At 38.4% G+C, this 23,055-nt stretch overlaps 1 non-coding gene and 1 pseudogene across 1 annotated transcript; both read right to left on the minus strand.

The window, feature by feature from the left end:
- Positions 1–13,195: 13,195 nt before the first annotated feature.
- On the minus strand, positions 13,196–13,319 carry LOC126012645 (uncharacterized; annotated as a pseudogene).
- An 8,580-nt stretch (positions 13,320–21,899) lies between these two features.
- On the minus strand, positions 21,900–22,032 carry LOC126012621 (small nucleolar RNA SNORA51). The gene has a single exon (XR_007497072.1). It is a non-coding gene; the product is annotated as a small nucleolar RNA SNORA51 (small nucleolar RNA).
- Positions 22,033–23,055: the final 1,023 nt, after the last annotated feature.

Raw genomic sequence — 23,055 nt, forward strand, 5'->3', positions numbered from 1 at the left:
TGGAGAGTGCTGTTTCCTCCTTGAAGATGCCTTTAGTCTCAATGTCATGGAGTGTTTTACCTAAGTGTTGTTCTATATACTTTATGGCTTCAGGTCTGATATCAAGCTCTTTAATCCATTTGGATTTGACCTTCGTACATGGTGTTAGCTGGGGGTCTGAGTTTGCTTTTTTGCAAGTGGCTAACCAGTTGTGCCAACACCACTTGTTGAAGAGGCTTTCCTTGCTACATTTAAGATTTCTTGCCTTTTTATAAAAAATTAAATGATTGTATGTCTGAGGAACATTCTCTGAATACTTAAGACTATTCCACTGATCTGAGGATTTGTCTTTATTCCAATACCATGCTGTTTTGATAACTATTGCTTTGTATTACAGTTTAAAATTGTGGAAAGTAATGCCTCCATATTCTTTTTCCCAAGGCCTGTTTTAGCTATTCAGGGGTATTTATTGTTCCAAATGAAATAACAATAGATGCTGGAGGGAATGTGGAGAGAAAGAAACTCTCATTCATTGCTGGTGGGAATGCTGTCTAGTCCAGCCTTTATGGAAAACAATATGGAGATTCCTAAAAAAAAAAAAAATAAATAAAATTGGAAATTGAACTCCCATATAATCCAGCTATACCACTCCTAGGAATATACCCTAGGAACACAAAAATACAATTAAAAAAATACGTTCCTCACACCAATATTCATTGCAGTGCTATTTACAATAGCCAGACTTTGGAAACAACCAAGATGTCCTTCAACAGATGAATGGCTAAAGAAACTGTGGTATATATACACAACAGAATATTATGCATCTGTGAGGAGTGATGAAGTCATTAAATTTTCCTATATATGGATGTCCATGGAATCTATTATGCTGAGTGAAATAAGTCAGAGGGAAAAAGATAGACACAGAATAGTATCATTCATCTATAAGTTTTAAGAAAAATAAAAGACATTTTTTGTAATAATTCTCAGAGACAATAAAGATGAGGACTAGAAGGTCCACCTCATGATATGAAGCTCACCACAAAGAGTGGTGAGTGCAGTCAGAGAAATAACTACACTGACAACTAACATAACAATGTGAATGAATGAGGGAAGTAGAAAGCCTGTCTCAAATACAGGTGGGGGGGGCGGGGAGGTGGGAGATTTGGGGCACTGGTGAAGGGGGGGTGTTCTTTATATGACTGAAACTCAATTACAATCACGTTTGTAATAAAATTGTATAAAGACATTAATAAAGAAAAATATGGGCATATTTGTACATTACTGATGTGGCTTTATTATTTTAATTTAATTTAAAAAATTTTGTTTTTTGGACTACGTCACATGATACTCAGGGGTTACTCCTGGCTCTGCACTCAGGAATCACTCCTGTGGGAACAGGAGACCATATGGAGTGCTGGGGATCCAACCCAGGTTGACTGAGTGCAATGCAAACACCCTCTTTGCTATGCTATCGTTCAGGTTCTGGTGTGGCTTTATTATAGAAAACTTAAATTACAAAATATATATAAATAATGATTCAATAATCAACCATATATTCATGATTGAAATAAATATCCATTTCTGACATTTTGTTACAATTGCAATATTATCTTATTAAAAAAATGAAACATACTTACTTTTATTCCCTCTGGCTTATTTTCAGGATGAGAGTCGTCTCTATGAAAAAATTTTGCCAACATATTCTCATGAGGCACTCATCATATCTCATGCTTTGAGGCCCCCAAATGTATCTAGTTGATATTCAACATTTTTTCTCAGCCAGAATGCCCCTGCTGAACTCCAGATGCACAATTCCATCCTCTCCTTGACATCTCTGCTTGGATGCCATTTTAGGTATGTTTCTTAAGAAACAAACAGATGAGTGTTTGTGTATAAATGATTTGTAAGAAGCTATTCCTTTTTTAATGATAAAAAGGAAAATTGCTTTTATTTATTTTAAAAATAATATCTTTATTTAAGCACCATGATTACAAACATGTTTGTAGTTGGGTTTCAGTCATAAAAAGAACACCCCCAATGAACCAGCTTAAGAAGCCATTCTTAAGAAATAGGATAGTAACAGAGAAGGTGAGAAAACCAAGATAGGAGACCTGGGACATAGTACGGCTTGTAGGGCCTTTCTTGAATTTGACCAAGTTCAGTTCCAAAAGATGATCCCTGATTGCAATGAGAGGTAAACTCTTAGTACAGCCATGGTGATCCATCCGCTTTCCATAGTAAAAAGGAAATAATTATGATCAGACCATTTTATGACTCCCCAACTGCCTCTGAGATGAGATTCTGACATAGTGGTTGATAAGTATAGTGCTGCCTTCTTTCATCTGTTTGTCTTTTTTTTTTTTAACTATTTTGTATATTTATTTATTTATATTTTAATTTTGGGATTACATCTGGTGGGGCTCAGGATTTACTTCTGGCTCTGCAATCAGTGACATTCCCAGCCATGCTCAACTGTTTGCTTGTTTTTGTTTTTGGCAATGCTCAGGGCTTATTTCTGGCTCTATGTTTATGGATCACTTCTGGCAGGACTGTGGGGACCATATGTGGTTCAAAATCTGAACTCCAAGTGGGCTATATGCCTTACCTGCTGCACTATTTCTCTGACACTAGCATTTATTTCTTCTTTACCTTTTTTTTTCTTGGCCTTGTTTTGGCGCCACACCTGTGGTTATCAGGGAGGGCTTACTCCTGGCTCTGTGCTCAGGAATCACTCCTGGCAGGCTTGGGGGACTAATGGATACTGAGAATTGAATCTGGGTGGGCCTCTTGCAAGGCAAATGCCCTACCCACTGTCCTATCTCTGCAACTCCTATTTAGTTCTTTGATTTTCTTTAATAACTTTTTTGTTGTTATTGTTGTTTTGGACCACAACCAGTGACACTCAGGGGTTACTCCTGATTATGCGCTCAGAAGTCGCTCCTGGCTTGAGGGACCATATGGAATACTGGGGATCAAACACAGGTCCATCCAGGGTCAGCACCTGCAAGGCAAACACCCTAGTGCTGTGCTATCTCTCCAGCCCAATAACTTTTTTATTTATCAGTACCATGGATCAAATTTAAGGCTTCATACCTGCAATAATCAACGTTCTATTGTTGAACTGCACCTCCAGTTATAATAATGCTTTATAATTTTCAATGTAAAAGTCTTATATTTCTTTTTTTGAAGTCATTTTTTTTTGTTTTGTTTTTTGGGCCACACCCGAGCACGGGGGACCATATGGGACCGCTGTGCTATCTCTCCGGGCCCAAAAGTCTTATATTTCTTAGGTGAAAGATACCACTAAATTATTGCTAAGGGCTTTCTCTTAGCTCTGTACTTAGTGAATCAAAGTATCATATGAGGTATTGGGAATTAAACTTGGGCTGACCTCGTGCTAGGCAAGTATTTATTTGCTGTTCTATCTCTCTGGTACTAAGTAATTTATTCTTGTTGATGCTATTGTAGGTGGAATTGTCTTAAGTTTTGAATACTTATTGGTAATATAGAAAAGTACACTGACATGGGGCCTGAGAGATAGCACAGTGGGTAGGACACTTGCTTACACTTGGTCAACTCAGGACCGACCTTGGTTTTATCTTTGGCATCCTATATTGTTCCCTGAGCCCACCAGGAACAATTTTTGAGCACAAAGCCAGCAGTAAACCCTGAATGCTGCCAGGTGTGTCCCAAACACACACACACACACACACACACACACACACACACACACACACTCACACACGAAGTACACTGATGTTCTTTAAACCAGTTTCAAAACTAAGTTGAAACAAAGTAAAAAAACATGGGGCCAGAGAGGTGGCGCTAGAGGTAAGGTGTCTGACATGCAAGCGCTAGCCAAGGAAGGACCAGTGTCCCATATGGTCCCCCCAAGCCAGGGGCAATTTCTGAGCGCTTAGCCAGGAGTAACCCCTGAGCATCAAACGGGTGTGGCCAGAAAAAAAAGTAAAAACAACAACAACAACAACAACAAAAAACCCAGGTACACTGATATAAATTTATTTTGTTGTCTGTAATCTTGCTGAACTTACCATTTCTAGTAGAGTTCTTAGCAATTTTAGAAATACTGGTAGGCTCATATAAACAGGTCTTTTTGCTTTGTTTTAGGGTCATTTTTGGGCCTGTGCTCAGGGATCACTCCTCAGGGAACTTTATGTGGTGCTGGAGATTGAAAGCAGATTGACCAAATGCAAAGCAAGAACCCTACTCACTGGACTATCGCTCCAGCCTTTTTTTTTTTTTCTTTTGGTTTTTGGTTTTTGGTTTTGGGCCACACCTGGCAGCGCTCAGGGTTTACTCCTAGCTATCTGCTCAGAAATAGCTCCTGGCAGGCACGGGGGACCATATGGGACACCGGGATTCGAACCAACCACCTTAGGTCCTGGATCTTCTGCTTGCAAGGCAAATACCGCTGTGCTATCTCTCCGGTCCCTCGCTCCAGCCTTTTAAAGATTTTATAATGTCTCAAAGCATTTGTCTTTTATTTATTTATTTATTTATTTATTTATTTATTTATTTATTTATTTATTTATTTAGTGATGGAACAGAACTTCTAGAACTGTAAAGAAAGACTCCATCCTAGGCTTCATCCTATGACCTGTGCAAGATCTTTAGTTACATAGGCTTGATTTTATCATCCATGACTGAGTGGAAAGTTTCCAGAAACCACAAAAGGATCTAGGGGAGAGTAAAAGAGCATGTATAGAGCCTGTAGTTATTCCAATGACAGTATACTTCAAGAGTAGAGAAACCCTGCATCTCTTAGGCCAGGGATCTCAAGCTCAATTTACCTGGGGGCCGCAGGAGGCAAAGTCAAGGTGATCCTTGAGTGCAAAGTCAATAGTAAGCCTTGAATATTGTGGGGTATGACCCAAACAACTAAAACAAAACAAAACAAAAAAATATTCCTCTAAGGCAGTGCCACAAAATGTTGTATGGAGGGCCACAAACAGCCCGCGTGTTTGAGACCCCTGTTAGGCCAAGAGAATTCCCTTTCTAATCTCCCCAATATTTACTGTGCCTATACAAAAAAAAAAAGAGAAGCACAAATTAATTTTTTGTTATGTTGATTGTTTTTTTTCATATGTTTTTTTTCTTTGTTTTATTTTTATTTCAGGACCATGGTTATTGTTTGTTTGTTGTCTTTATTGCTGGTGTGCTTTTCAGGTTTTTTGTTTGTTTACTTTTTTATTTTTATTTTTATTTATTTATTTATTTATTTTGGTTTTCAGGCCCGGCGGTGCTCAGGGGTTACTCCTGGCTGTCTGCTCAGAAATAGCTCCTGGCAGGTACGGGGGAACATATGGGACATCGGGATTCGAACCAACCACCTTAGGTCCTGGATCGGCTGATTGCAAGGCAAACGCCGCTGTGCTATCTCTCCGGGCCCTATTTTTTTGTATTGTTGTTATGTTTTTCTTCCTTTTTCCCTTTTTGCTCTTAAATTGATATTGATAGCCTCTAGAAGGATTCCTCCCATTTTTTTTGCTTGTTTGATTTTGCCCCCCCCCCTTTTTTTTTCCTTCAAACAGAACCACATAACTTGAACCATCTTTTATGCCTCATAAATTGAGGGGAAAATATTGAAGAGTACCAAGACCAAACATTTGTACGAACATTAAGTAGAAATAAAAAATGATCAGACTTAAACACCAAATCCAAAGCCAATGACAACAAAATCAATACCCAATCTACAACAAGCTAAATACAGAGGGGACCACTTATACTAGCAGCCCGGAGGGCAAAGGAGTGGGGTAAGGGATGTATGCTGGGAATAGGGGTGGAGGAAGGACAACATTGATGGTGAGAATGCCCCTAATTCAATGTCACTATGTACCTAAAATTTACGTGAAAGATTTGTAATCCACTTTGGACAAAATAAAAATTATTTAAAAAAAATAGAAATTAGGGCCCGGAGAGATAGTACAGCGGCGTTTGCATTGCAAGCAGCCAATCCAGGACCAAAGGTGGTTGGTTCGAATCCCGATGTCCCATATGGTCCCCCGTGCCTGCCAGGAGCTATTTCTGAGCAGACAGCCAGGAGTAACCCCTGAGCAACGCCAGGTGTGGCCCAAAAACCAAAAAAAAAAAAAAAAATAGAAATTACTTCTCACAGGCTCGGGACATCATATGGGATGCCAGAGATTGAACCTGGGCCAGTCACATGCAAGGCAAACAAATTACCCACTGTGCTATTTCTCCAGCACCCTGCTAACATACTGTTTATTGTTTTCTGACTAATTTCTAGTTCGTTTCTTTCCATCTCTGTTGCTGCTTTTCTTGTGAGCTAATAACTCTCCATAGAAGCATATTTTAGTTGCTTTATCACTTGGGCTTCTTGTTTTTTTATATTTCTCCTTTTCACGGTATTTATTGAGGGAAAAGTCTTGTGAAATAAAAAGCCCAAGCACTGGAGAAACTCCAAAATGTTCCATCAAGTTGCATATTTTATGATTTGTGTATTTTATGTTATGTAACTTATTTCTCTATTTAAAATGGGGCTGGAGAGATAGCATGGAGATATCTATAAAAATGGGGCTGGAAAGATAGCATGGAGGTAAGGCATTTGCCTTTCATGCAGAAAAACGGTGGTTCGAATCCCGGCATCCCATATGGTCCCCTGTGCCTGCCAGGGGCGATTTCTGAGCATAGAGCCAGGAGTAACCCCTGAGCGCTGTTTTAATTGGTCTTCTTTAGTTGGTGGTCTTGGTTTTTGTACTGATGCTAGTACGAAGCCTAGGATAGAGTCTTTCATTATGTTTTCAAAAGTTCTGTTAATTTGCAGTTGTCTCAGTCAGACCTCTGGAATTAGAGTTCTTGGTTGTTGTACACATCGTAGGCTAAAGCCTAGACTAGGGTCTTTTTTATTGGTCCCGGGATAAGTTCTGCCCAGTCATGTTTGTCACAGTCAGCCTTCTGTAGTTAGTGATCTTGGCTTGTCCAGAGATCAAAGGATGATGTGTCTTCTGATTTCATCTTATTGTTAGGTGGTGAGGTAAGACAACCTGCTCTTAGATCAAGTTGTTGCCATTTCCTTATTGTCAGAATGTTTTATCAAGTGCATATCTGGCACATGTTGGTGTCAGACAGTATTAAGAATGTCCCAGAGAGTTTGGTTCCTGGAGCTGTTGCTGAGAACTGTGTCGGTTCTATGTCTGAGATCTAGGGTTCAGATCACTAGGGTTTGAATCTATGGTCACTGTCTAATCACATGGATTCTAAGTTGGGACCACATGACATATGTTCAAGGTGGGAGGTGCCCCTATATTGTAAAATATATGAGTTCCTATCCCTAGTAGATAAGAGCTTGTTTCTATAAATAACATTTCCCCCTTTTTTAGTATGCCTTTGCAAGAAGAAATGGTGGGATATTATATTGCTTGTGCATTTGAGGGTGAGAGTGTCAGACTCCATCATCTCCTAGCTCTGGTTTTGACCTGAGATTTTATACCAGGCAAGACTTTTTCTTGTAGGTTTTTGTACCAAGCAGAACCAGAACAGGTGAAGTTAAGGAAGAGAAGAAAACAAAAACAAGACAAAAATTATATATATATACACATACAGATATATAAAGGAAAAATAAATAAAAACAAGTTTAAAAAATAATTAAGGAAACAAAGTGATGCAGGAGACTACCTTACATTTGGGGATAAACAGGTTAAGAGGTACTATTATAGAGGTCTTTAACTTATAAAGGAAATATAGGCTTCCCCTTTGTCTTTTGAAATATTCTTTGGCGGGGTGGATCCAGGGCACATTTTCATCACACACCCTGGTCTTTTTGAGTTGGAGAAGTGATTTGCGGTAAAAAGGGCTCGGGCACAGTTCTTACACTGGGGATCCTTCTGGAGCTAGTCCGGTATTAAACAACAGTCCACATTTGAAGTGGGGGGATGAGAAGGAGGGCCACAGAGCATGAGTCAGCAGGAGTGTTGGTTGTAGTTTCTTGCCAGAGGACGAGATATGGGACTGAGTAGGTGTCCTTTCTCTTGGGAACTGGGTGATGGCTTATTGGGGCAGTAGGTCAGTCTTGATACCTAATGGGTTAAGACCTGAAGGTAAAGATCATTACTAAGGCAAGATAGTGGATTGGGATTGGGGTGTGAAGGGATAATAGGATTTCTGAAGGTGAAATATATATATGTATATATAGTGTATATAGGAGTGGCTATATATACTATAGGCATGGATTGTTTACAATTTAGGTTTGGCTCTCATAGAGAAGTTTTCTCTCAATGTACTCATGTCCACATAAAGACATACATTAGTGATCTATTCTTAAGGTGATGTTAGAGTTCTGACCCTAATAGGATGGATCTGAGCTCTTAAGGACTGGTTGAATTAAGATAAATAATTAGCATAAGTATAGATTAAGAAAGAGAGAAAGGGAGAGCAAAAGATAAGAGAGAGGAGAAAATAAAAATATGTAAAATAGTAAAAATAAATTAAAAAATTAAATCAAATAAGAGATTGGGTTGGTGCATCGGAGTTGGGAGGTCTTTCTAGTTTCTAGGCATTTCATCAGTGATGGGGTTGGGCCTTGCAAAATGAAGGTTTCAGGGTTAGATAATGGCTGGGACAGTTTAGGATACACATAGGTTTTGCATCTCAAGTATCAAACAATGTGTTAATGAGGCCTACCTATGGAGGTGTCTACCCTATGTAGTATTGTCCGCTGCATCTTATGTATCGAAGTTCCTTTCCCAAAGAGACACTAACAGTGTGAGTTTTATTTGACATAGATTGAGTTGATCAGGAGGAGGAAGAAGAGGAAGAAGAAATGGTAGAAGGAAAGAAGTAGGGAGGAGAGAGAGAGAAAGGGAAAAAAAGGAAATGTTAATTTGCCAAAACATGTTTGATGAGTAGGTCCTGTAACATAAGTTTGTGGTTTTCAGTTGACTGTTTCAGTGGTCTGAATGATCATATGCTTCAGGTCCTAATAGAGGACATAAACCAGAGGAGAAGGGTATATTGGAGTGTTTTATCAAGACATTTTCATAATGCAAACTGAATATGGTATCTAGTATGACTGACACCAAGGTGTCAAATTAGGGTGTTCACCCTTTGTATCCAAGAATCCCTGTGGACAGAGAAGCTGAGAGGTTATTTTAGACCTACTAAGGTTAAGGCATTAAAACATATTGTTAGGAAACGCTGCCACTGGAGTCTCTAGCTTCCAATCATATTCTTCACCTGTATCTGTGTATAAGCTCCCTAAGACATTATTATAGGCCTTTGTAGTAAAAGGATGATTACATACCTGTTCCACTCTAAACCATTGTTTCCATTGTTGCTGGTTTCTTTATGGTATAATGGATAGTTGAGGCTTAGTGTTGTTTCTTCCCAGTAAATGCTAACAATTACAGTGATTTGAGTTTCTACCTATTAGACCATTGTATTTGTTCTTGGAGTATTATATGTATATATGGTGTATATTGTAAGTACCTCAGAAAAGTTCTATCATTCTGTATTTATTGCCAGGAGTAATTTCTGAGTGCAAGACCCAAGAATAACCCGAGTGCTCCCGGGTGTGGTCCAAAAACAAAAACCAAACACAAGAGGTTAGCAGGGAGTCTTTACCTGTCAATAATTAAATATAAATGGATTAAATTCTTCAATTAAAAGCCATAAAGGAAATGAATTAATATATATATATATATATATATATATATATATATTTGGATTTTCGGCCATATCCGGTGATGCTCAGGGGTTACTACTGGCTATGAGCTCAGAAATCAGTCCTGGCTTGGGGGACCATATGGGACACCAGGGGATAGAACTGTAGTCCGTCCTAGGCTAGCACTCAGAAGGCAAACGCCTTACTGCTTGCACCACAGCTCCAGCCCCAATATATTTTTAACTCTCTTGGTCTCCTATGGGTATATGATCTCTAAGAAACTCTTCCTTCTTCCTTCCTTCCTTCCTTCCTTCCTTCCTTCCTTCCTTCCTTCCTTCCTTCCTTCCTTCCTTCCTTCCTTCCTTCCTTTCTTTCTTTCTTTCTTTCTTTCTTTCTTTCTTTCTTTCTTTCTTTCTTTCTTTCCTGTCTTTCCCACTATTTCTCTTGAAGTTCATATTACATGAGTGTTTGGTTCATGTTTTCTTCTTTGTTCTTTTTCTAAGTTTTTAAAGGATGACTTTTGATATTAGTTACTTTTATTAATCATACTTTACCTTTTATGTTCTAATTTAAAATTAAAAATGTTAAACCACTAGTAGTGGTTTAAGTTAAGTACACAGAATAACATTTGTTTTATGTATATTAAATCAAATATTTATATGATCCTGTTATAGCTATAATTTTTTGGTTTTAAATACATTTTAATCTCTGATTCTGATTTTATCACATTTTTTCTAATTAGAGGACAGAAAAATAAGGTTCAATAAAATGCTGTGTGTTTGAAATGCAAACCTCATCAATATGAGCCATACACAAACAACCAAACTCAACACCTGAGTTTTCTTTTTATCTGAGTAACTAGGTTGAGAGACTCTTTGAAATTCTTCCAGGGGCTCATGTAAATGACCCAACATTCAGGTAGCAAATAATCTTCAAAGTGGGCATCCTTCCAACATATGCAGGCATGATTTCTTTATCCCTAAAATTTATTGATGCTAGAAAGAACAAAGAGCTAAAGCAAGATCTATTTCTCTTATGCCCTTCATTCAGTATTTTTTTAAATGAGAATGTGATATTAGGAGAATTCTGTGATGATTTAGGATATTTTAGATATTCCCTGTGGGAGTTAAGCTGGGCTGTCATAATATAGGATAAGAATAAACTGTGGTGGGTCCGGAGAGAAAGCACAGTGGCGTTTGCCTTGCAAACAGCCGAACCAGGACTAAAGGTGGTTGGTTCAAATCTCGGTGTCCCATATGGTCCCCCAAGCCTGCCAGGAGCTATTTCTGAGCAGACAGCCAGGAGTAACCCCTGAGCACCGCCGGGTATGGCCCCAAAACAAACAAACAAACAAACAAAAAAAGAATAAACTGTGGGGCCAGAGAGATAGCATGGAGGTAAGGCGTTTGCCTTTCATCAGAAGGACGGTGGTTCAAACCCCGGCATCCCATATGGTCCCCTGTGCCTGCCAGGGGCGATTTCTGAGCATAGAGCCAGGAGTAACCACTGAGCGCTGCCAGGTGTGACCCAAAAACCAAAAATAACAACAACAAAAAGGGAATAAACTGTACTATGTGATCATGTATCCTGGAAGGTAGGTCATTCGTTAGTTGCTTTCCCCCAGTTGCTTTGTAATAACAATACTTAAAGGGTTTGACACCACCTACAAGATCTCCTAACCTGTTAGTAAACAATTGTAGTGCATCCTCACTGAAGTAGGTAGTCAGGTAGGAAGCTCCTTAGCAATGCATTTTAGGTCATGAAAAAATCAGGAAGTATTTGGGAAGTTCCTGCTTCTTTTGACTTCCTGGACTGTAACTCCACCCTGGATTTAGGTGTACCTACCTGAGACCCGCCCATTTCTGGGAGGGGTCTTGGGAACCGGATATTACGTGTAACCTTACCTGCAAGACCCCTCCCATTCCGGGGAGTGGTCTTGGAAGGTTATATAAGGCCTTTGACCCAGGGGATTAGCCCCTTTTGGTCTTTTGCCAGCATGGAGGTCAAAGGGAAGATGGCTGAAAGGAGTTAAGATGCAGGGCTAGCTAGAGAATGGCAGAATGCTTAAAAGGTTATGATATAGGCCACACATGTGGTGGATAGGGCATGAATAAAGTTGATGCTTCCTGAAGCCTGCCTGTGAGTGAGTTCAATACCCATCGCTTTCCTGGACCCCAGACCCACCGGTTGATGGGGGATGAAGCCAAGTGGCCATGACCTAAGAATAAAGGCCTCCATCCTTCTCCATCCAAGCCCACCCTAAGGGCGAAATGCAAACTGGACCATAGCTCAAACCAACATCATACCCATCAAGAGATAATCAGTAGGAAGCACAATCTTGATAAGATTGAATAAAGTCCACAGGGCCAGAGAGATCCTGCAAAGGATAAAGCCCCTTTCTCTGTGTTTAATCCAGGTTTACTCCTTATTAGAGGATAGTTTTGGTCTCCTATCATGCCCTAAAAAGAATGCAAGAAAACAAATTCCAAAACCAATTACCAGTAGGCTGACTAGTCTGTTTTCTTTGAAAATGTACCCAGTAGAACCAAGGAAAAGCACAGTGGGCCAGGCATGCCTTGTATTTATTTGGTCAACCCCTCTTGGGTTCCCAATGTGTTTTCAGGAATGATTCCTGAAGCATACAGCCAGGAGTAACCTCTGAGCACTGCTGTATATGCCACCCCCCAAGAAAGAAAATGAAAACACACCTAGTAAAGGAATCTTAAACGCAAAGAAAGCCCCAAACCAAGGTAGCTTGGGAAATACTTATATAATGAACATTCCAATGAACATTTCAATGCAGGCTGCAAATTCTCTTTGCTTTATTTTATGGGACTCTTGCCTATCCCATAATTCTTTATTTTTATTTATTTATTTATTTATTTATTGGTTTTTGGGTCACACCTGGCAGTGTTCAGGAATTACTCCTGGCTCTATGCTCAGAAGTCACTCCTAGCAGGCTGGGGGGACCATATGGGATGCCGGGATTTGAACCAATGACCTTCTGCATGAAAGGCAAACGCCTTACCTCCATGCTATCTCTCTGGCCCTCTCCCATAATTCTTAAAAAATTATTTAATTAATTTTTGAAGGTTGTCTGATTGGGGACCATGAAGTGCTAGGTATAGGAAAACAGCCCTAAGGCTTTTTTTTAAAAAAAGAATGAGTTCTTTTTTTTTAATATAATTTTTATTTTGATCATAGTGGCTTACATATTGTTGACAATAATATTTTAGGTACATATTTACATAAAATCAGGGAGATTCCCATCACCAATTTGTCCTCCCTACACCTCCATTTTCGTCCTACCTCCCATATCCTCTTCCCTCACCCCCGGGGCTGCTAGAATATGTGGTCCCCTCTTTACCTAGCCTACTACTTAGTAGTCTTGCACGTATTTGGTTTTGGTGCCGCCCTTATTTCCCCCTCTAACTGGGAGGCAGGACTAGCTAGTTCAAGTTACGTGGTTTTGTTTGAAGAAGAGAAAAGTAATAAACTGGGGTAAAAGTCTAATATGCCAAAAATGGGCAGAATCCAAGAAGAATGAGTTTTAAAAAGCCTTCTGGTTTTTTTTTGTCCCCCCTCCCCATTCACAATACAGACCAGGCAAAGGGCTTGAGGTGTATATGGGGAGCATTTACTGTACCTCCTCTTTCTATACAGAGTAAAGAACACAGCCTGTGATAAGCATTGGGAGGCCTTATCTTTTCTTTCCTTTTCTTTTTTCTTTTTTAAATATATATATATTTTAAATATATATATATATATATATATATATATATATATATATATATATATATATATATATATATATATAAACCCTTCACCAGTGCAACATTCTCATCACCAATACCCCAAGTGTCCTTCCTCCTCACCCCATACTGGCCTGTACTCTAGACAGGCTTTCCAAAAAAATAAAAAAATAAAAAAATATTAAAAAGCCTTCTGCCATAAGCCCGCTCCTGTCCGTTTAAGGATGATGATGTCAATTATGAGTCACCCCCTGTAACTGATGTTTTGCTATTATTCTTCTTTAAAAAGACAGATAAGTCAAATTACTGGCTTATATGATTGATCTTTTTAAAAATATTTTTTGAGGAGCTCTCAATACTGTTTTCCATAGAGTTGAACCAATTTGCAATCACCCATAGTTAATGATAGTTTCTTTATCTCCCATTCTTTGTCAGAGCTTCTTCTTTTTTTTCTTTTAGTTTTTGGATCACACTTAATAGTGGTTCTCAGGAGTTACTCCTGCCTGGCTTGATAAAACCAAATGGGATGCCAGGGATCAAACTTGGTCAATCACTTGAAAGGCAAAACACTACCTGCTGTCCTTTGCAGCATAGTTTAAAGTCAGGTACTATGATGCTTCCAAACTTTTTTCCTCAGGATTGTTTTCTCAGGACTATTCAAGGAGTTTTATTCCATATAAATTATAGTAATGTTTTGTTCTACATCTTTGAAAAATGCTGTCGGAATTTTGATAAGAATTGTACTGAATCTGTTTAATGCTCTGAGTAGGATAGTTACTTTAGCTATATTAATTCTTCCAACACATCATCATCAAACATTTTCCCATTTACTTATGTCTTCTACTATTTTGTGTGTGTTTGTTTTTGGGCAACACCTGGCAGTACTGAAAGGTTACTCTTGGCTCTTTATGAAAGGGTTATTCTTTACTCAGGACTTACTTCTGGTGGACTTGGGAGACCATATGAAATTTTGGGAATTTAGGAAATTTTGAACCTGGGTTGGCTGTATGCAAGGCAAGCACTTGTACTATCTCTCTACCCTTTTCTACTTTTGTGACTTTCAATAGGTTTTGATATATGTCTCTTACCTTTCTGTTGAGTTGATTCCTATCATATTCCATTTTGTTTATTTGACTTCTTTTCCACTTTATTTGCTGTTTTTATATGGAAATGTGATAAATTTTTGTACACTGATTTTGTAGTCTGACATTTTGCCACATTGTTTTATTGTTTCAAAGAGATTTTTTTATGGAATCTTTAGAATTTTATATTAAGTTATGATTTGAAAAGGTAGTAGTTTAACTTCTTCATATCTATTTTGGGTCCCCAAAATTCTTTGATGTTTAATACTGTAAAATGCCATATACCTAGTATTTGAAAGATACCTCAGGACTGAGTACATGTTTTGTACACAAGATATCAGGTTCAATCCCTATACCATACGGTTCCTTGAGCACTGCTGAGAGTGACTCCCAAGGACAGAGCTGAGAATGGTCCTTGAACATCACTGGGAAGCACAAGTTAAAAAAAAAAGGCAGCAACAGCAGCAACAATGAAAAATAATGGATTTTTCCTATTGTATATGAAAAACTCAAAGTGGGTTTCCAGCATGTGTTAAATAGAAATAAGTTATGACTATCAGATTGTTTACCCCAAAATTTTCTAGTAAATGAGAAAACAAATGAAGAGGGATGAAAGATGAATAAATTAGGATGTTTTGGGGAAGGCAAGGGGCACCAGGATGACAGAATTTATTAATAAGAATCTTTTTATTATCAAGACATTTATTGGGGCAAGAGAGATAGCACAGCAGTAGGGTGTTTGCCTTGCACGCAGCTGATCCAGGACCAATGGTGGTTCAAATCCCAGCAACCCATATGGTCCCCCATGCCTGCCAGGAGTGATTTCTGAGCACAGAGCCAGGTGTAACCCCTGAGTGCGACTGGGTATGACCCAAACACCAAAAAAAAAAAAAAAAAAAAAGAGAGAGAGACAGTTATTTAATATAGGTATGAATGATTAATACGATCTTAATGCTGAAATGATTGATTTCTGTTATCTCAAATTTTTTTTTTTTGGTTTTTCGGGCCCCTGTTTGATGCTCAGGGGTTACTCCTGGCTAAGCGCTCACAAATTGCCCCTGGCTTTGGGGGACCATATGGGATGCCAGGAGGTCAAACCGCGGTCCTTCCTTGGCTAGCGCTTGCAAGGCAGACACCTTACCTCTAGCGCCACCTCTCCAGCCCGTGTTATCTCAATTTTTGTAAAGACCTGAAACTTTTATCATTTGACAAAAGAAATTTATTTTTTCAGCATGTCCACTTACTTGATTTTGGTGAACAATGAGATTTTTAGAGAAATCAAGTTCTAACACAATGCTGTCTCTAAGAAACATAGATCAGACTTGTAATTTTCAGGTTTTTTCCAGTTACATTATAAAAAGTAAAAACACACTTAATTTAAGTAATATATTTTATTTAACCAAAACTAAAAATATTTTTTACTTCAACAATTTCAATATAACTCTCACAATGACATACTTATATTTTTCAACTAAACTTTTTTCTTGTGGTACTTGTCTATTTAATCATTTTATATTTTAATTTTTCTTTTCTTTCTTTCTTTTTCTTTTTTTTTTTTTTTTGGTTTTTGGGCCACACCTGGCGGTGCTCAGGGGTTACTCCTGGCTATCTGCTCAGAAATAGCTCCTGGCAGGCACAGGGGACCATATGGGATGCCGGGATTCGAACCAACCACCTTTGGTCCTGGATCGGCTGCTTGCAAGGCAAACGCCGCTGTGCTATCTCTCCGGGCCCTTAATTTTTTAATAATATCTTTATTTAAATGCCATGTTTACAAACATGATTGTAATTGGTTTTCAGTCATAAAAAGAACACCACCCTTCACCTGTGCAACCTTTCCATCACCAATGCCCCATCTCCCTTCTCCCCTAATCCCCGCCTATATTCAAGACAGGCTTTCTACTTCCTTCTCTCACTGACATTGTTATGATAGTTCTCAGTGTAGTTATTTCTCTAGTCGCACTCACCATTCTGTTTGATGAGCTTCATATCTTGAGCCAGTCCTTCCAACCCTCATCTCTGGGAATTATTTCAATGTCTTTCATTTTTCTTAAAATGCATAGATGAGTGAGACCATTCTATTGTACATCCATGTATAGGAAAATGACATGACTTCATCTCTCCTGACAGCTGCATAATATTCCATGTGTATATGTACCACAATTTCTTTAGTCATTCATCTGTTGAAGGGCATCTTGGTTGTTTCCAGAGTCTGGCTATCGTAAATAGTGCTGCAATAAATATAGGTGTGAGGAATGAATTTTTGCATTGTGTTTTTGAATTCCTAGGGTATATATCCCTAGGATTTTCCAACTAAACTTTTTTTTTTTTTTTTTTTGTGGTTTTTGGGTCACACCCGGCAGTGCTCAGGGGTTACTCCTGGCTCCATGCTCAGAAATTGCTCCTGGCAGGCACAGGGGACCATATGGGACGCTGGGATTCGAACCGATGACCTCTTGCATGAAAGGCAAACGCTTTACCTCCATGCTATCTCTCCAGCCCCCCCAACTAAACTTTTTAATTTCAATGCAATATCACACTGATGCTATATTTTTATTCATAAAATATTTAGTAGTTGAAGTAAAATATATCACTACTAAAACAAAAGCTGTGTTTGATGGGACACAGTTTTATGTTTCCTAAATTAAATTTACATAAAATTAAAATTGTAGTTTTTCACTTAAATTGACATATTTCAAGTGCTCAATAGTTTCACATTACTTCCATTGTGCAGAATATCACTCTCAAGAGTCCCTGAAGATTTTCTTGCAGCCTAAATCTATTGCCATTTTTTCTAGCAAGAACTTCCTAAGTTAGAATAGTCATAATTGGTTAACACATTGTCTGAGTTATGCCCATCACAAATACATTGAAGCTCTGAATGCCCCAGTACCTCAGTATATGCTTGTACAAGCTAATAGAAACTTATGATAAAGTTATGATAAAATAAGGGCATATCAGTGGGATCATAATCCTAGATTACTTCTGAACTTCTAAGAGGGTATTTGGACATATAGAGACACACATTTGTTCACATTTGTTATTAGGAGGAAGCAGTGAGAAGATGGCTATCTGAAAACCAGGAGAGAGGTCTCAAAAGAAACCAAACTTGCTGTTCTCTTACTCCTGGATTTCAGACTTCAGAAGCGGTGTTTAAATCAATCAGTATATGGTATTTTGTTGTAGCAGTTTGCAAATATATTGGTCTAGTAAGTAAAGGTTAATAAAAGTAAATACTCTACTTTGTCACCATCTTTGGTTATGCAAAACCTTAATTCAAAAAGTATTTTACTTTTCTTTTATATTCTTTTCTAAATTGATCTTGTGTGTAAGTTTTCTGGCAACTGGTCAACCAGAATGTTGTGTGTGCTTTCCTTGTGAAAAGCGAAGAGTGAATGGGCCATATAGCAAACTACAAACACATGGCTTTGCAGTTTAAAATGAAGTGTCTGTGCCCATCTAGTCGAGCCTCTTGCCTTTGTCCATCACAGACATTGAGCCTCTTCATGATTGCCAAAGTTCGTTAATAGCATTTGTGTCTATGCTAATACAATCAGAAAATTATGCAGGCCATCTATTCCTTCCCAGAGATAATAGGGTGATCAGCCATTAGTGATTCACACTGATGAGCCTTCACTAATTGCGCAGAATGTAATTAGTGATTATATAATATTTGAGCTCTTGCAACTGTCATTAATGCTCACGATTTACTAGAAATGGGTCCCACTGAAAGGAGTATGATTGCCGCATGCTAAATCCAGTTAATCTGAGGGATGGTAATCAGTACAGGGTGCACTTTAGGCAGTGGTTAAAAGCTCTGGTAACCTTAGGAAAAAAACCCTGGTTTTCACCCAAGTTGAATTGCTTACAAGAATCTCTTCCATATGAAAAAATTTAATAAGTGAGTGGCCCCCAAAAAACTACAGGGCAGCATTAGTGCATGGCTTAGATGTTTCTGTAATAGATATGTTGACCAAAATGCAGCACTGGTGTTGACACTAATTTATGACGTATTTGACTATAGGCTCTCTGTTAGAGATTGCAGTTATGATAGCTTTGTCATAAAACTATGGTGAGTTGGGTTAAGAAATAGTTCCATTTTGGAGATGGGGTGTTGGGGATTGAGCCCTGACGCTCATTCATGAAAAGCACATGTTCTACCATTTAGTTATAATCCTCTGATTTAAGAATGAGATTATCATAAAAGAAAGATGACTAATTGTTTTGATTTGGGGTAACACCCACAGTGTTTGGGGACTATTATCTCCTCAATGTTCAGGGGTCTCTAGAAAGGCCTTGGGGGAACCATGTAATGCTAGGAATCAAACCTGAGATTACTATATACAAAATATGTGTTTCAGATTTTTGAACTTTCTCCCTGGTCCCGAGATGGTGATTCTCAATTGCTCAGACCCCTCTTGAAGTACCATTTTGTTTTAGAATGATTTTTGCTTCCTGTAATAAAAAAGTTAGATTAAAAAATGAATTCCCATGATACAGATTTGCTGTCAAAATAGAAAGTTCTTGCACTCTCAGTACTACTCCTAGATTAGTGCTCAGTTCATGTGGTATAAGGATTAAACCAGGCATTCTGCAGACAGAACATGCACTTCATCCAGTCTCTTGAGCTAACTCTCTAAGCTTGTACAATAGATTTTAAAAATTGACTACTTCATTCTTTTATTTTTGTATTTATGTATGCATATATATGTCTGTCTGTATGTATCTATCAAATGCTGTATCTTCCCCTTCCCCTTTAATTTACTGTAGTTGTCATTTAATTTTGAGGATTTCATATTTGTCTGCAATGCATAGAAGCCTATATCCTTCTTGTGGTGCCATGAATTACATGACTAGGGAGTACAGATGTTGACTTGGGGTGGTGCTGGGGATTGAATTTTTGGCCTCGTCATTGCAAAACAGGTATTCGGCCACTTCCACATCTCCCAGATCTCATATATATATATATGTATATATATGTATATATATGTATATATATGTATATATATGTATATATATACATATATATGTATATATATGTATATATATACATATTTATATGTAATTGGTGCACACTGTGTGGTCAGAGATGGACCCACAATTCCAGCTTTCCATGAGGATGATCCATCAATATAAAACACAGTTATATTTAGAATAGGAGAGGTGCAAATGATGGAAGAAATTATAAAAGGTGTTCTAAAAAATTTCAATTTTTCCTGCTGGATTTTTTTTTTTGTGGGGGGCCCACACCCAGTGACACTCAGGGTTTAGTCCTGGCTATGGGCTCAGAAATCACTCCTGGCTTGGGGGACCATATGGGATGCTGGGGATCAAAGTGAGGTCTGTCCTGGGTCAGCTGCATACAAGGCAACCACACTACTGCTGCGCCACTGCTCCGGCCCCAAAGTTACCTTTTAAGCTAAGGGACAGATTAGTTAGTTCTGATTTAGGGAAACCTAAATGACACAATGAATATTACTCAGGAAAAAAATTTTTTTGGCCACACCTGATGATGCTCAGGGATTACTCCTGGCTATGAGCTCAGAAATTGCTCCTGGCTTGGGGTTCATATGGGATGCCTGGGGATCGAACGGCTGTTCATCCTAGGCTAGTGCAGGCAAGGCAGATGTCTTACCGTTTGAGCTACCACTCCGGTCCCAACCAGAAATTTTTGAAAGTCATTGTTTTAAGATCTTTCCAGTAGAATGAATTTTTTTTTTTTTTTTGGTTTTTGGGCCACACCCGGCGGTGCTCAGGGGTTAATCCTGGCTGTCTGCTCAGAAATAGCTCCTGGCAGACACGGGGGACCATATGGGACACCGGGATTCGAACCAACCACCTTTGGTCCTGGATCAGCTGCTTGCAAGGCAAATGCCTCTGTGCTATCTCTCCGGGTCCAGAATGAAATTTTTTGAGGTAGTACCATTGTGTGTTCTAGAATATTACTCAGGTATTTATATGGTGGCATCATCTGAATTTTTTCTCTTGTTACTTGTAGTCCAGCTACTGACAAATGTGTCATAATGTCTTAATACAGGTTTAAAGTTCTCTCTAATTTTAACAGGCTATTAAAATATCGTCCATGTAGTTTATAACATAAGGATTAGGAAATCTTGCACTGGAAGGACATAGAACTAAATCTACAAAATACTGACATCGTTGGTGAATTAGACATTTGCTGAGGTGAAACAATCCACTGAAATCTGTGCATAGGTGCCTTATGATTTAAAGAAGAATGGTGAATACAAATTGCTTACAGTCATTTGGGTGAATGGGGATATTATAGAAACAGTCTTTGATGTCAACTGTTGGAGCGACTGGCTTGTAGCTTGCAGTGAAAATTTTCTTGTCTGCTATTTCCTCAATATTCTGTGTGGATTCATTATTTCCTGAGAATTATCAACATACCATCTTCTCCTGTATTCCCTGGACAGGGGGTATAGGATATTAGTTTCTCTTTTGGGAACTTAGGGACAACCAGACCTCAATCCAACTCCCAAAGAACATCTATTTACAGTCAACCACAACACATCATTGTAATGCTCACTTACTTGTCCAAGTGTTTGCTAGGGATTGCATTTTCTTGGTTGTAGTGCTCATGAACATTCTGTTTCTAGAGTTTTCCAGGGATCTCTGTGTTGTTCTCTGTTGTGCTTGATGTCTCACATCATTTTTGCAGCAGTCATTGAGAAGGTTATAAACTTTCAGCTGCAGTACTTATACATGTCTGATAGTGCACTAGAATTTGTTTTATCTATTGTGGCAGGAGGGGTCCCAGCTATCAGGAACCATACTCAGTAAATGAGAGCAACATTGGGGATTGAACTTGTGGCACCCTGGTTGTAAGCCACACACGTTAGATGCTCAAGGGTTACTCCTGGCTAAGCACTCAGAAGTTGCCCCTGGCTTGGGGGGACCATATGGGATGCGGGGGGGATCGAACCGCAGTCTTTCCTTGGCTAGCGCTTGCAAGGCAGACAACTTACCTCTAGTGCCACCTCACGGGCCCTGTAAGATAGGTTTATTATTTTTGCTTGTTTATTTCTATTTTTGGCCATACTCCATGGAGATCAGGGCTTACTTCTGGCTCTGCACTTAGGTATCACTTCTGGTGATTGAAACCTGATCCTGTGCAAGGCAAACACCTTATCTACTGTAATACACTCTCCAAGATAGGAGTTTGTGGCATTGAATTAACCATACTTCTGCAACTCCTATCAAATTTTGAGGCTTCTCAGTCTTCATAATGATGTGAACCAATTCTTCATTTTTATCATATACATGGAAAATTTAATATATTTGATAGTAAGAAGTCCCTTCTAATCTCCCCAATTTTTACTGTTCCTATGCAAAAAATAAATAGCACAAATTAATTTTTTCTTTAATTTTTTAAAAAGGTTGTTGCCTGTGTTTTTTCTTTTTCTTTTTTCTTTTTTTTTCTTTCTTTTTTGTTCCCCTATTCACAATACAGACCAGGCAAAGAGCCTGGTTTGAGGTGTTTATGGGCAGCATTTACTGTACCTCCTCTTTCTATACAGTCAGTGTAAAGAACAGCACCTGTGGTAAGCATTGGGAGGCCTTCCTGTGTGTTTTTCTTTTTCTTTTTCTTTTTTTTCTCTTTTCTTTGCCTTTTTTCCTTTTTTTTTTTTTTTTTTTTTTTTTTTACCTGTACTTTGATCTGTCTCTATTTCAGGACCATGATTAGTGTTCTGTTGTTGTCAGTATTGCTGTGGTGCTTCTCAGGTTTTTAGTTTGTTTGTTTTTGTTTTGTTTTATTTTTTTTTACTTCTTTTTTTTTATTTAAACATCTTGATTACATAAATGATTGTGATTAGGTTGTTTTGTTTTATTTTGGGTTTGATTTTTCTTGTATTATTTTTATGTTTTTCTTCCTTTTCCCCTTTCTTTTTTTAATTATAATTTTTATTTTAATCATATCGTTCACAGCAATATTTTAGGTACACATTAACATTGAATCAAGGGAATTCCCACCACCGAATTGTCCTCCCTCCACCTCCTCTCCCGTCCTTCCTCCCATAGCCTCCACCCTCACCCCCGGGGCTGCTAGAATGAGTGGTCCCCTCTGTGCCTAGCTTACTATTTAGTGATCTTTCAACTGTTTGGTCCTGGTACCTCCACTATATCCCCCTCTAATTGGGAGGTGGGATAGTTAAGGTTATGTGGTTTGTTTGAAGTAGAGAAAAGTAATAAAATAGGGTAAAAATCAAATATGCTGAAAATAGATGGAGTCCTTCTAGAGGCTCTCATCCTCGGTTTGAGAGACGAAGGGAAAAAAGAAGATGGGACCACATCAGTATAAAAAAAAGTACTGAATAAAATATCTAGTGAGCACTACAGCAATAAAGATAGGCACCATATACTTACCGTGGACATTGAGATAAAAAACATGACAGAGCACAAAACGGAAGAAGAGAAAAGAAGAAAGAAAAAAAATAAAAAATGAAGATAACCAGTTCAATATCCATACCAAATCAAAGAAATTGACAAAAGCTAGATAGATAGATAGATAAATTAAAAAAAAAGTTTATTTTGTGTTTTTTGTCTCCCTCTTTCTTTTCCCCCTCCTGCATAGGCACAGTAA

This window comes from Suncus etruscus, chromosome 6 (genome assembly GCF_024139225.1).
Source record: "Suncus etruscus isolate mSunEtr1 chromosome 6, mSunEtr1.pri.cur, whole genome shotgun sequence".
NCBI classification, from domain to species: domain Eukaryota; kingdom Metazoa; phylum Chordata; class Mammalia; order Eulipotyphla; family Soricidae; genus Suncus; species Suncus etruscus.